We start from the raw sequence: 12,237 nt of genomic DNA on the forward strand, positions 1-12,237 counted from the left end.
TCCCATCTCACACGGCGGGGCGTTCAAAGCTCAAAACGCAGGGCCGGGGTCCCCCAGATTCTCCGCGCGACGCGTGTCTCCGGCTCTCAGAGAACCACTGCGTAGACTTTGCTCCAGGATCACGATAGTGGGAGCGCGGACTCACCGACTGTCGGAGGATGCTGCTTAGCGGGCCAAGCCCCTGGAGCCGTTTCCAGCGCTCCCCACTGTGAGATGAGGATGGCCCGGATTAGCGCGTGCAACCTTCGGCCGGGAATCTGATTCCTGGGAGAATTCACTTCAGGCTTCTTTGGCCAGCTAGAAAGGAAGCGTTAAATTTTCTCTGGATTTTGGACATTTGAGGCTTTGAGATTTCCCCCCTCTCCCTAGGGGTTGGCAGCAAAGGCCTTAGAAGGTCTTTTGGTATCTCTTAAAAAAAAAAGTCATTTAATTTACTAGGAATTACCTAAAATATACGGACACTCCCCCACAATCGACATATTTCCCTCATTTCCCGCAGCACCCTTTTAGTTCTTACAACCTCTGTTTCTGCCCCATGGCTGAAGAGCATGGATTTGAAGTTGCTTTGTACTGAGGTCTGCTGTGCCTGTCATCTTATGCTCCTGCACTTGGCATCCTGTACCTCAAAGCCGGGTGTAGGATGTACTGGGCTCTGGAAGCTGGTTAGAAAAGCAGTGCTGTACTATTCATGATGTGAAGAAAGGAAGGCCTGAAGTTTGATGGTCCCACGCAGGTGGAGAGGAGGAGACAGGTATGAGAGACACTGTGAAGAAAGGCCTCATCAGAGAGTACGTTGTATGCCTGGATTTGGGGAAAGGGAGAGAGAACTCAGAGGTAGAAGTAATTAGATCATGGAACATTTTCCTCTTCCCCTACAGCTTTCCAATTTTCCTTCCGTTTTGGTGTTTATTCCCATTGTGCATGCAAGCGTGGTAGGCAGCCTCTAAGATGACCCCAGTGACCCCCACATCCTGGTTTACATGCCCTTGTGTGATTCCCTCCCCTTCTCTGGGGGCTGGCCCTAGTGACTTGCTTCTAACAAATAGAATGTGGCAAAGTGATGTCCCTTCTGAGGTTAGGTTCCAAAAAGACTGTGGCTTCTGTCTTGCTCACTCTTGCTCTCACGGGCCTACTCTAAGGGAAGGCCACAGCTTGCAGTTGGGAGCTACCCTTTGGAGAGGTACATGTGGCAAGGAACTGAGGGAGGCCTCTGGCCAACAGGCCATGGGGAAGTGAGGCTCTTTGTTCAGTACCCCGTGAGGTGCTGACTCCTGTCAACAGCCACGAGAGTTTACAGGTGTGTCCGCCTCCAGTCGAGCCTTGAGATGAGACCACAGCCCTGGCCCACAGTTGGTGAAAGACCTTGAGGCAGAGGTTCCCAGCTAAGTCAAGCCTGTATTCCCGATCCACATAAACTGTGAGATCATTAACGCTTGTCATTTTAAGTTGTTAAGTAACTTGTTACATGGCAATAGGTAACTAATACAGAATGGTTTGGATGTAAAGTGATGGGTTAACAAAAAACTTACTAGAAAAATATGTTTAACAAAGGACGAGTCTGAGTAACGTTCCCTTGTTCCTCTTTTGAGCCTCCTGTGAATTGTGTATCATCCTTCTCGAAATTTTTGGCCAGCTTTGTGCAGCTAGTTTACACTAGTATCTCCTACATGCTGAGTATGGTAATTTATCTTTATCCTTTGGGTACTCAAGTTTCTGCTATTTAAACTCAATCACTACTTTATAGAGAGTTCACCAAGGACAAGGTCATGATGTAACTGTTGGAAAAAAGTCTTTAGTGACAGCAATGCCACCACACTGGTGGCTGTTACAACCCTACCCTCCTTGAGGTATGTGGAGGGTAGAGTGATGAAGGGACTCAAGCCCAGGGGCTGGGAGTCAGTGACTTGAGCTTCCAGAAAATTCTGTCTCCTCTCCTGGGAGCCACTTTAAGTCACTCAGGAAAAATCAAAGCTTGTTTATCATCAGGGAAAGTAAGGGCATCTAAGGTGCAGAAGAAACAAAGCCATGGTTCACTATTTTAACATTAGTTTACTACCCCAGCTGAGTTTCTCAAGTTATTTCTGCCCATCACCCTGAAGATGATACAACAGCCCAAATATTATTCCCTTCTAGCTGGGGGGATTTTAGTTTGCAACATAGTAAAGTATGGGCTGGAATCTAAAAGTGATCTGGCCTCTCTACAAAACAAGACTTTGGATACCATTGCCATGTTTAACTGATAGAACACGTATACCTTATTGCAGTTAGAGTTATGAGGTATAATTGTAGTTTCTACTCTAAGCCTTCCACAGTTTCTCTGACTATGGAGATAATAATACCATCTTTGTGAATCTATAACCCACCTATGACTTCGTAACTATGGATAACATGGCTGTCGATTAAATTACACCGCTGGGAGCCAGAGAATGAAGAAGGCATTGCTCATCCAACTACTAGATTTTTACACTTGACTTTTGATGAAAATTGAGGTCAGTTGGGAGTAGTACTGGGGTCAGCATGGTGCATATATATTGTTATATGCATGTCTATACTTATATACCAACTATGTATATGGCAAATTTATTGCAGACTTGAATTCCTTTTGGTAGTAAATAGTCACAAATATTATTAGTGACAACAAGAATCTTATACATCCTTAATAGGAATAAACTGACCTGCAAAACAGTAATTTAAAGCACGTTAGTATAATGTCCATGTGATAAAACTGTCTAGCAAAGGGGTAACACCTTCTTCCCGCATGATTAATGTTTAGGAAGATAAAAGGGGTGTAAATATTTTTATTGTTTTATTATCTTTCTTAGAAAAATGACAGCGGTTGGTTTAATTAAAAAGGAGACTCTCCCAACGACCAAATAAAGAAATCAGCTCAATGGAGATGACAATGGAAAAATACCTATTTAATTTGAATAACACCTGGTTCTGGGGAAATGTGCATCAAATACGGAGCCAGCATTCGCTTAGGGTGATTCATGTGCTGTTTCACCACATTATTGAAAAGAAGAGAGGAGGGAATATTAGCTGTCTCATTTGAGGATATTAAACTCCTGCTGGGGTTGAGGCGCTGTGTGCGCACCCTACTTCCTACCTAGACCGATGTTGGGAGTTACCTGGAGGCGATGAGGGGAAAATGACATGTTCCATTAAAATGAGGCATCCCTGGAATTGTTTGATGTGCTTTGCTTTAATTGAATCCATCTATCCCATCTGCCACTCTTTTCTCTAAATTTATTTTCCTAACCCTCTCTCTCTGAGAATTGTAATTTGGGGGGAAATTTTACATACGTTGTTGCCTTTTATACAAAGCCCCCTGTATCTGGAGGGCAGATGTACTGTCTCCCTCACCTTGTTAGATTAGGTTGCCTGCCTCTTCCCTGACCCCTGTGTGTTGGTGGATCAAATAGGACTGGGATAAGAAGACCCCTAGAAGCACCAGGAGTAGGAAAGAAAAGGGGAATTCCAGGCTTTTTGTTACTGGTTTCAATATAAGACCCTAGCCACGTGCCTGGTCTGAATAAACATGGACTCTATTAATAAATATCACTACAAAAACATGAAGTTTGCATTCTGACTGGGGCAGAAAAGCCAACATGGGAGTGTGTTATCTCGAGGTAGAGCTGCCGTGAATCCCCTGGCAGATTCAACCGTGACTTTGATCACTTGGGGCTCCCCGGACTGGCTCTGATGCTGCAGGCTGAGGAGACCTCTGCCTCCCAGAGTGTGGTAAGTCCAGCCCCACCCCTAGCCGCTGCTCTTTCTTGGGGGGTGGGCAGGAAAAAAGATGGCTTCTCTTTAGCCTTGCTGTAGAAATCACTTTGAGCCCTTAACCTAAATATAAATAAATACAAATCTAACGTTAATGTACACAAATTGATCGGAACGAAGCCTACCCACCCCATCCAAACTCACCAGTAATATAATTGGGGAGGCAATGCAGGTGGAGGCCAGAGCACAGGCTTGAGGTTGGCAGGTGTGAATTAGAACTGTGCTTGAGTCATGTGCTCGAGAACCTTTCTTAATCCATCTGACCCTCAGTTTCCTCATCTGTTAAATGAGTACTAAGGCTCTTTTCTTCAGATGGTTGTGAGGATTAAGTGAGATTCTGGATATGGAGCCCCCAGCATAGGGCCTGTAGATGTTTGCTATGATTATTACTTTGGTCACAATGCATCCTGTAGACAACAGCTGCCAGTCAGAAACAGGCCAACCCTCTGACGCTAGAAGGGCTCCTATGGTCGCTTCTGACAAGGTCCTTCTCCTTAGAAAGGAAACTAAAGCTCTTCTCTCTCCTTTGTATGAGGCTGCTGCCCGGCATCAATTGGTGGAGACTGCTGTCTGAAACTTATTCTGCCTGGAACTCCATCCTGACAGGGACGTCAGGGCAGGGTAGATATCCCTTTGTTCTGGGAAGACCCTAGAAGACCCTTTGGTTGTGCACAAGAACTGCAAAATCCAAAGTGTGACTGGATACAAGACAGTCTTTGCATGACAATGTAAATAGTTGTCATAATAGTAAAGGGAGGGGACTTCCCTGGCGGTCCAGTGGTTAAGACTTGCCTCCCAATGCAGGGGGTGCCTGTTCGGTCCCTGGTCTGGGAGCTAAGATTCCACGTGCCTTGTGGCCAAAACACCAAAACATAAAAACAGAAGCAGTATTGTAACAAAGTCAATAAAAACTTTAAAAATGGTCCACATCAAAAAAAAAATGAACTTAAAAAAATAGTAAATGGACTGGGGTCTCTGCAGATTATTTTTTTCCTGAGAAAAATTTATTTTCTTTTGTAAAAGAAACAATATTGAATTCTAAAAATCATGTGTAAATGTGTTCTTATGAGATAGTAAAACAATAGAGAGAAGTGGAAAATTCTCTTAGAATCACCCCCTTCAAACGTGGTCACTCCCCTGCCCCCAGATCACTACCATACCCCCATGTCTGAAGGCATTTTTTCATACCATTTTCTATACATTTCCCTCCTATATAGACTTAGCATTACAGCTATAGATGGTATTGCTGTGTGTGTGTTCCTTTCTATTTTTTTAAAACATGAACAGCATCATTTTGTGGAGATACATACATATATGTGTATATGTGCGTATATATGTATGTATATATATATGTGTGTGTACTCATATGTATTGTAGATATATATGTGTGTGCATATATATATATTTTTTAACCCAGTTGGGAAAGAAGCCTTGCATGAGCATAAACAAGATTGACACATGCAACAGACCATTATGTGGATATTTTTCTGCAATTTTCTTTTTTCACACATACTATTACATGTCATTACATAGGGAAATCCCTCATTCTTTTTTTTTTTTTTTTTTTTTTTTTGAGGTATGTGGACCTCTCACTGTTGTGGCCTCTCCCGTTGCAGAGCACAGGCTCCGGACGCACAGGCTCAGCGGCCATGGCTCACGGGCCCAGCCGCTCCGCGGCATGTGGGATCTTCCCGGACGGGGACACGAACTTGTGTCCCCTGCATCGGCAGGCGGACTCTCAACCACTGCGCCACCAGGGAAGCCCCCTCATTCTTTTAAATTGCTCCCAAGTATCCCATAAAATGTTCCAGATTCTATTTATTATCTTATTGACAGCCATTTAGGTTTCTGGTTTTACAAAAAATAGGCTGACCAACATCTCTATTTTTATATATGCTTTCTAAGCACATGAGGGAGTATTTCTACCTGAAAGTAGAATTGCTGGGCATGTACATTTTAAATTTTAATAGTTCTGTCAAATTGTCTTCTGAAGTAGCTGACTACTTTATACCCCCACTAGTAGCACAGGAATGTGCCCATTTTTTCACGCCCTAATTAACGCCTAACATTTTCAAACATTTTAATTGTTTCCATTATTACGGTAAAAATAGCTTATCTAATTTGAATTTCTAGTATGTTTCTGAACATTTGTTCTTATGTCCATTGTATTTTCACTTTGTAAATTGCTGTTAGTATCTTTTGATGATTTGTTATTGGTATTTGTTTAGATCTTTTCATTGCTATATAGGAATTCTCTATACAGCCTAGATTTAGGTCTCTTGTCTGTTTGAAAATAATGTAATTTTCCAGCTTGTTGCTCTTCTTCTTTTAACCTTGTTTATGGCATATTCTCCATACACTTTTTTTTTTTCATTTGGATGTAGTCAGATGTATCAGACTTTTCCTTGAGGCCTTTTACTTTTTGTGTCTTTCTTAAGAACTTCTCTTCTCCAAGGTTATAAAATATTTTTGTGTATTTTTTTAATGCTTAATAGGTTTTTGTGTTTACATTTAGATCTCAGACATTTTTGGTTAAATAAAATTTTTTTTTAATTTATTTATTTTTGGCTGCGTTGGGTCTTCACTGCTGCGCATGGGTTTTCTCTAGTTATGGCGAGCGGGGGCTATTCTTCGTTGCGGTGCACGGGCTTCTCATTGCGGTGGCTTCTCTTGTTGCAGAGCATGGGCTCTAGACATGTGGGCTTCAGTAGCTGCAACATGCAGGCTAAGTAGTTGTGGCTCGTGGGCTCTAGAGCACAGGCTCAGTAGTGGTGGCGCATGGGCTTAGTTGCTCCACAGCATGTGGGATCTTCCCAGACCCGGGCTCGAACCCAAGTTCCCTGCATTGGCAGGCAGATTTTTAACCACTGCACCACCAGGGAAGTCCCGATGTGAAATAAAAAATTAATTTTTGATCTTTTTCCAAACAGTTACCAATTTTCCCGGGCATATATTGAATAATTTATCCTTTCTATAGAGATCCATTATATACTTACTTTCCAAATATATGGGTATGTCTTTGAGCTGTTTTCTGTTCCATTGCTTGAACTGTCTTTTCCAGCCTTAATTCCTTTTTTTTAATTGAAGTATAGTTGATTTATAATGTTGTATTAGTTTCAGGTGTATAGCAAAGTGATTCAGATATATATATATTGAATATATGTGTGTGTGTATATATTCTTTTTCATATTCTTTTCCATTATAGGTTATTATGTTGAAGATAGTTCCCTGTGCTATACAGTAGGTCCTTGTTGTTTGTTTTATACATAGCAGTATATATCTATATCCCAAACTCCTAATTTATCCCTCCTGCTTCCCCTTTGGTAACCATAAGTTTGTTTTCTATGTTTGTGTGTCTATTTCTGTTTTGTAAATAAGTCATTTGTATCATTTTTTAGATTCCACATATAAGTGATATCATATATTTGTCTTTCTCTGTCTGACTTACTTCACTTAGTATGGTAATCTCTAGGTCCATCCATGTTGCTGCAAATGGCATTATTTCATTCTTTTTTATGGCTGAGTAATATTCCACTGTGTGTATGTATGTGTGTGTATATATATATATATACACCACATCTTTATCCATTCATCTATTGATGGACATTTAGGTGGTTTCCATGTCTTGGCTGTTGTAAACAGTGCTGCTATGAACATTGGGGTGCTTGTATCTTTTTGAATTAGAGTTTTCTCTGGATATATGCTCAGGAGTGGGATTGCTGGATCATGTGGCAACTCTATTTTTAGTCCATACTGTTCTCCATAGTGGCTGCACCAATTTACATTCCCACCAACTGTGTAGGAGGGTTCCCTTTTCTCCACACCCTCTCTAGCATTTATTGATATTATTTGTAGACTTTTTGATCATGGCCATTCTGACTGGTGTGAGCTGATACCTCATTGATTTGCATTTATCTAACAATTAGTATGTTGAGCATCTTTTCATGTGCCTGTTGGCCATCTGTATGTCTTCTTTGGAGAAATGTCTATTTAGGTCTTCTGTCCATTTTTTGACCAATTCCTCTTTTAATTACTCCTGTTTCATAATATTTTTTGCTGTCTTTTAGGGAAAAAAATGTTTCTTTGCCATTATGTATTTAGAATACTCTATCTTAGTCCATTTGAGTTGCTGTAACAAAACGTCACAGACTAAGTAGCTTAAGAAAAACAGAAATTTATGTCTCAGTTCTAGAGGGTGGAGGTCCAGGATCGGTGCAGGCAGATTTGGTGTTCAATGAGGGCTTCCTGCTTCTTAGATGGTACCTTCTCACCATGTCCCCACATGGCAGAAGGGGTGAGCTAGCTCTCTGGGGTCTCTTTTATAAGGGCACTAATCCCAGCTATGAAGCCTGCACCCTCATGACCTAATCACTTCCCAAAGGCCCCACCTCCTAACACTGTCACCTTCAGGATTAGGACTTCAACATATGAGTTTGCAGGGGGAACACAACCATTCAGACCATAGCACTCTTATCTCTAAAAAAGTATTTTTTATTCCTGGGAATTGTGTCATATGTGTTGTTGTTCACCATTTGTCATAAGACATTTCATGATGGAGACTGGGCCAGATCAAGTAGATCACTGGAAGCCTTACTTCATTTCTTGTTCACAGGGAACCACAAAGGTGGATCCAGTGGCTACAGCCAGCTTGGATTCTTGGTGAAAGCCTCCCCCAAGGTGATTTTCCAAACCAAATATCTCAGACTTAGGGAAACGAGTTGTTGAGAGATTGTCTTTCAAGTATTCTGAAAAGGCCAACCCCTGTGGGTAGTGGGTGAGCCTCTGTGTGGATATTCCCATGTGTCAGTCATCCTGGGGTGCTGGGGGGTGAAAAGGAGCCCCAGGAAATGAAGGCTAGAGGAGAGGGAGGGAGCAGGCCTGAGACAAGCGCTGGGCCCCTGCACTTTCCAGTCGGCAGAGGACTGACTGTCCCCCAGGTGGTGGGAACGAGGCAGGTGAGAGCCTTCTGCAGGCTGGGAGCCGGCCAGGTAGCGTCCAGTTGGGGACCTGTCTTGGATGACCTGGGTATGACTCTGGAATCCTTCAATCCAGTATCCATCCATTCATAAGGTTTTCTCTAATGTCATTTCCCTTGCTTCCTTCAAGATTTTAAATGACCTGGTCTTAGGTAGCTGTGTTGTGGGAAATTAAGTGATGGGCTTACGTGGAAGCCAGGGTAGCAAGGTTGAAAGCTGCTATCTTCACTTCATGCCAGCCCTGTGTGGCGACCATTATTCAGGAGAAGATGGCAGCCCCTGGACTTCAGGAGGTGGCCAGGTACAGAGTGAGCAGGGGGATGCCTAGGTTGCAATGTCTCGGGTCAGCCCCCAGCAGTCCCTAACACTTTTCCTCCAGCCCCGGCCCCCATAAGGAAGAAATCCTGAAAATGAGAGGCCAAGGTTTGGGTTATATTTATATGACAGGAAATAGAAGCCCAGTGTCTTTAAGGTCATGCAAGCATCATTGTGGAACTCAGAGCTAAGCCCAGGTTTGTTCAAACAAAGTCCCTGTTGTTTGAAGGCCAGATTGCTCATAGATGACTACTTCTCAAGAATGATTCTAAGGCTGTAAATTTAAATTTCCACATAGGCCAGTGTTTCTCAACCAGGGATGATTTTCCTGCCTCCCCCTTTTCTGCCCCACCCAACCCCAAGGACATCGGCAAAGCCTGGAGACATTTTTGGTTGTTGTGACAGGGAGGGGAGGGGTTCTAATCGTATCTTGGCATCTAGGGGGTGGAGGCCAGGGATGCTGGTAAACATCCTACCATGAGATGCAGACATCTCCCCATCAGTGAAGATTTATCCATCCCCAAATGACAGTGAGGGGGTCCAGAAACCCTGATGTAGGACAGTGGATTTCCAGTTTTCTTTTTTGTGTCCAGAGGATGAACACCTAACCCTGTCAACTACTTTGCCATCGTGGGCTTCTTTCATCACACAGACACCCAGCAAGGGGGGGTTGCTGTGAGAGCCATCATCGCTACAAGAAAAACTCAAGTCTTTCCACTTTCAATATATGAAAGCCAGATTTGATTACTGGATGAATTCTGTTTGTAGAATCGAAGAAAGTGTAAGCTCTCTATCTTAGGGATATAGTTCTTAGGCAATAATCAAGTAATGTGGACGTCTCTTTCTTACTCTCTGAATCCTTTACAGACCATTGCTTTCCTATTCTAATGGGAAGGCTGATCAGCGCTAAGACACCCATGCTAGATAGCTCTTATTATTCCCAATTTATAGATGATGAAATTGAGGTGCAGAGGGGAAGTAAAACAAAGCACAACTCCCTCGCGCTGAAGTTATCCAACCCCTGGCCAGGGTTACTGCATAGGTTGTGCACTGCACAGTTGGGCCACTTCTAAGGGACCACCATTCACATCACAGACATCATAGATGTATTGTGACAGTCTTCCTGGTGGATGGCACTAAAGTGCCTTGTTCTAACAAAATCAGGAATATGAAGACTATTTTCTAACAGATGGAAGTAAAGTTTCTTGGAGAAGGTGTGCCTTTTCATGATACTCACTGTGGTGCCAGATGAAATAGCAGAAGGAAGGGGATTATTGGTCCCTCTTTGTCTCTGTTAACAGTTCAACTGGGAGCTTTAGTTTTTGCTTGAACAGAGGTCACCCTCCCTTGCTGACCACGTGTGTAATTGTCAAGTATTGTAGAGTGAGGCAGGTTACGATGAATGCATTTGAGTTGGCAGATTTCCCAAGAAGATTGTCACGTATGAGAAATATGGTGCCTTGAGTGTTGGAATAAATAAAACGATATTGGTATCTAAATTTGGTTGTTCACACTTCAGGTACAGTTTAAGTCATCTTAAGGCTGGAGGAAGAGACGTTGACATGTATATCAGTTTAATAAGTTTGGCAGCAGGAGGTGCAAAGAGTATCGTTTCAAGTATGGATTGACCTGTGACTGAATAGCAACGTGTGTTGCCTAGTTTGTTATCGATGCTAAGGAATGGCAGGTTCTGGAGTCTCAGGAGGGAGAGGGCAGATGTTGGAGCACTGGTCGACTGATGGGCTCCATGTTTTGGCCCTGTACAGGGAGAATCAAGATACAAGTAAAGGGCTTCCCTGGTGGCACAGTGGTTGAGAGTCCGCCTGCCGATGCAGGGGACGCGGGTTCGTGCCCCGGTCCGGGAAGATCCCACATGCCGCGGAGCGGCTGGGCTCGTGAGCCATGGCTGCTGGGCCTGCACGTGCGGAGCACAGGAGAGGCCATAACAATGAGAGGCCCGCGTACCACAAAAAAAAAAAAAAAAAAAAAGTAAAATATTGTAAGATGGGACTGATAGTATTGCAGGTGTTAACAGAGCCTGTCTGAGCTTCCATCCTTTACACCTACAGAACCATGTTTAACACAGAGACAGTACTCTACAACATAACTGTCCTGTTTACCTTTGTTCTGAATCTTTACTGTGCCATTTCATGACGTTTTAAGGGAAGAAAGACTTCACCGGTTGCTGCATTGGAGAAGGCTTTCATTTTTCCACCTATGCAAACACCTTGGCATTTAGACACTTTGGGTAATCGAAATAATCACCTCTTCTCATGCCTAGCAACCACCCAAACTGGGGTGGGAGGCGGAGTATATAAAGGAATGAACAACCCCCAGTTTATGATCGGAATAAGAAAGGTTGACAGACTGACCTTGCCTGGCCACATGCCAGGTGGCCTAGAATGTGAGTAGTTGTGCCCACGAGGAGCTCACAGACTGGTTTGAGGGTGATGTAGGTGCAGTCAATGACTGGAGAACAGAATAGCCGGTGAGAAGGTGCTGCTCCGATGTGCAGATAATAAATGCCTAGGTGTTTCAGCAGGACAGATTGCTGTGGTGGGTGGAGAAGGCCTGGGAGAGAGGAGGAATTTGAGCTGGGCCGTGAAGGACTGGGAGATATAAATAGCCGGGAGGGAACAGAGTGACGGATGGGGACAGTGGCCATCTTAAGCAAGTGCCTCAGGTCACAGAGAATAGTTCCCTAAAACAAAGCTCTTGGTGGAAAACAGGCAAGGCAAGAAGGGATTTGGAATCAGGAAGGGTTTAAAACTGTTTACACAGTGTTTCCAAGATGAAAATCTGCAGTGTGAGAGAACGTGGGTAATAATACTGTGTGTTCTTAGTCAAATGGCATATTTCTTTGAGAAATACTATTTAATCAAGAACAAATTTCTAAAGTTAGGGCTCTGTGGATCCAAATGAGCTAATGAGGTGAGAAGCTTGAAGTTTTCAGGGTTCTTTAGCCATCTGGCCAGTATGTTTAAGAAATCGCACCCAAATGTACTGATAAAAGGGCAGTCTCTGTGGTTTACCTTTAACGCTCCAATACTGGGTCATCTTCAAAGACAAGTTCCACAGACCTTCCACTCTAAGCAGGCTGACCAAAAGGCTGAGATTGCCTAGGGAGTCCCGGATTATGCAAAATTATTAATAGCTTCCTCTT

The sequence above is a fragment of the Mesoplodon bidens genome (genome assembly GCF_964165515.1).
Source record: "Mesoplodon bidens genome assembly, chromosome: 9".
NCBI classification, from domain to species: Eukaryota; Metazoa; Chordata; class Mammalia; order Artiodactyla; family Ziphiidae; genus Mesoplodon; species Mesoplodon bidens.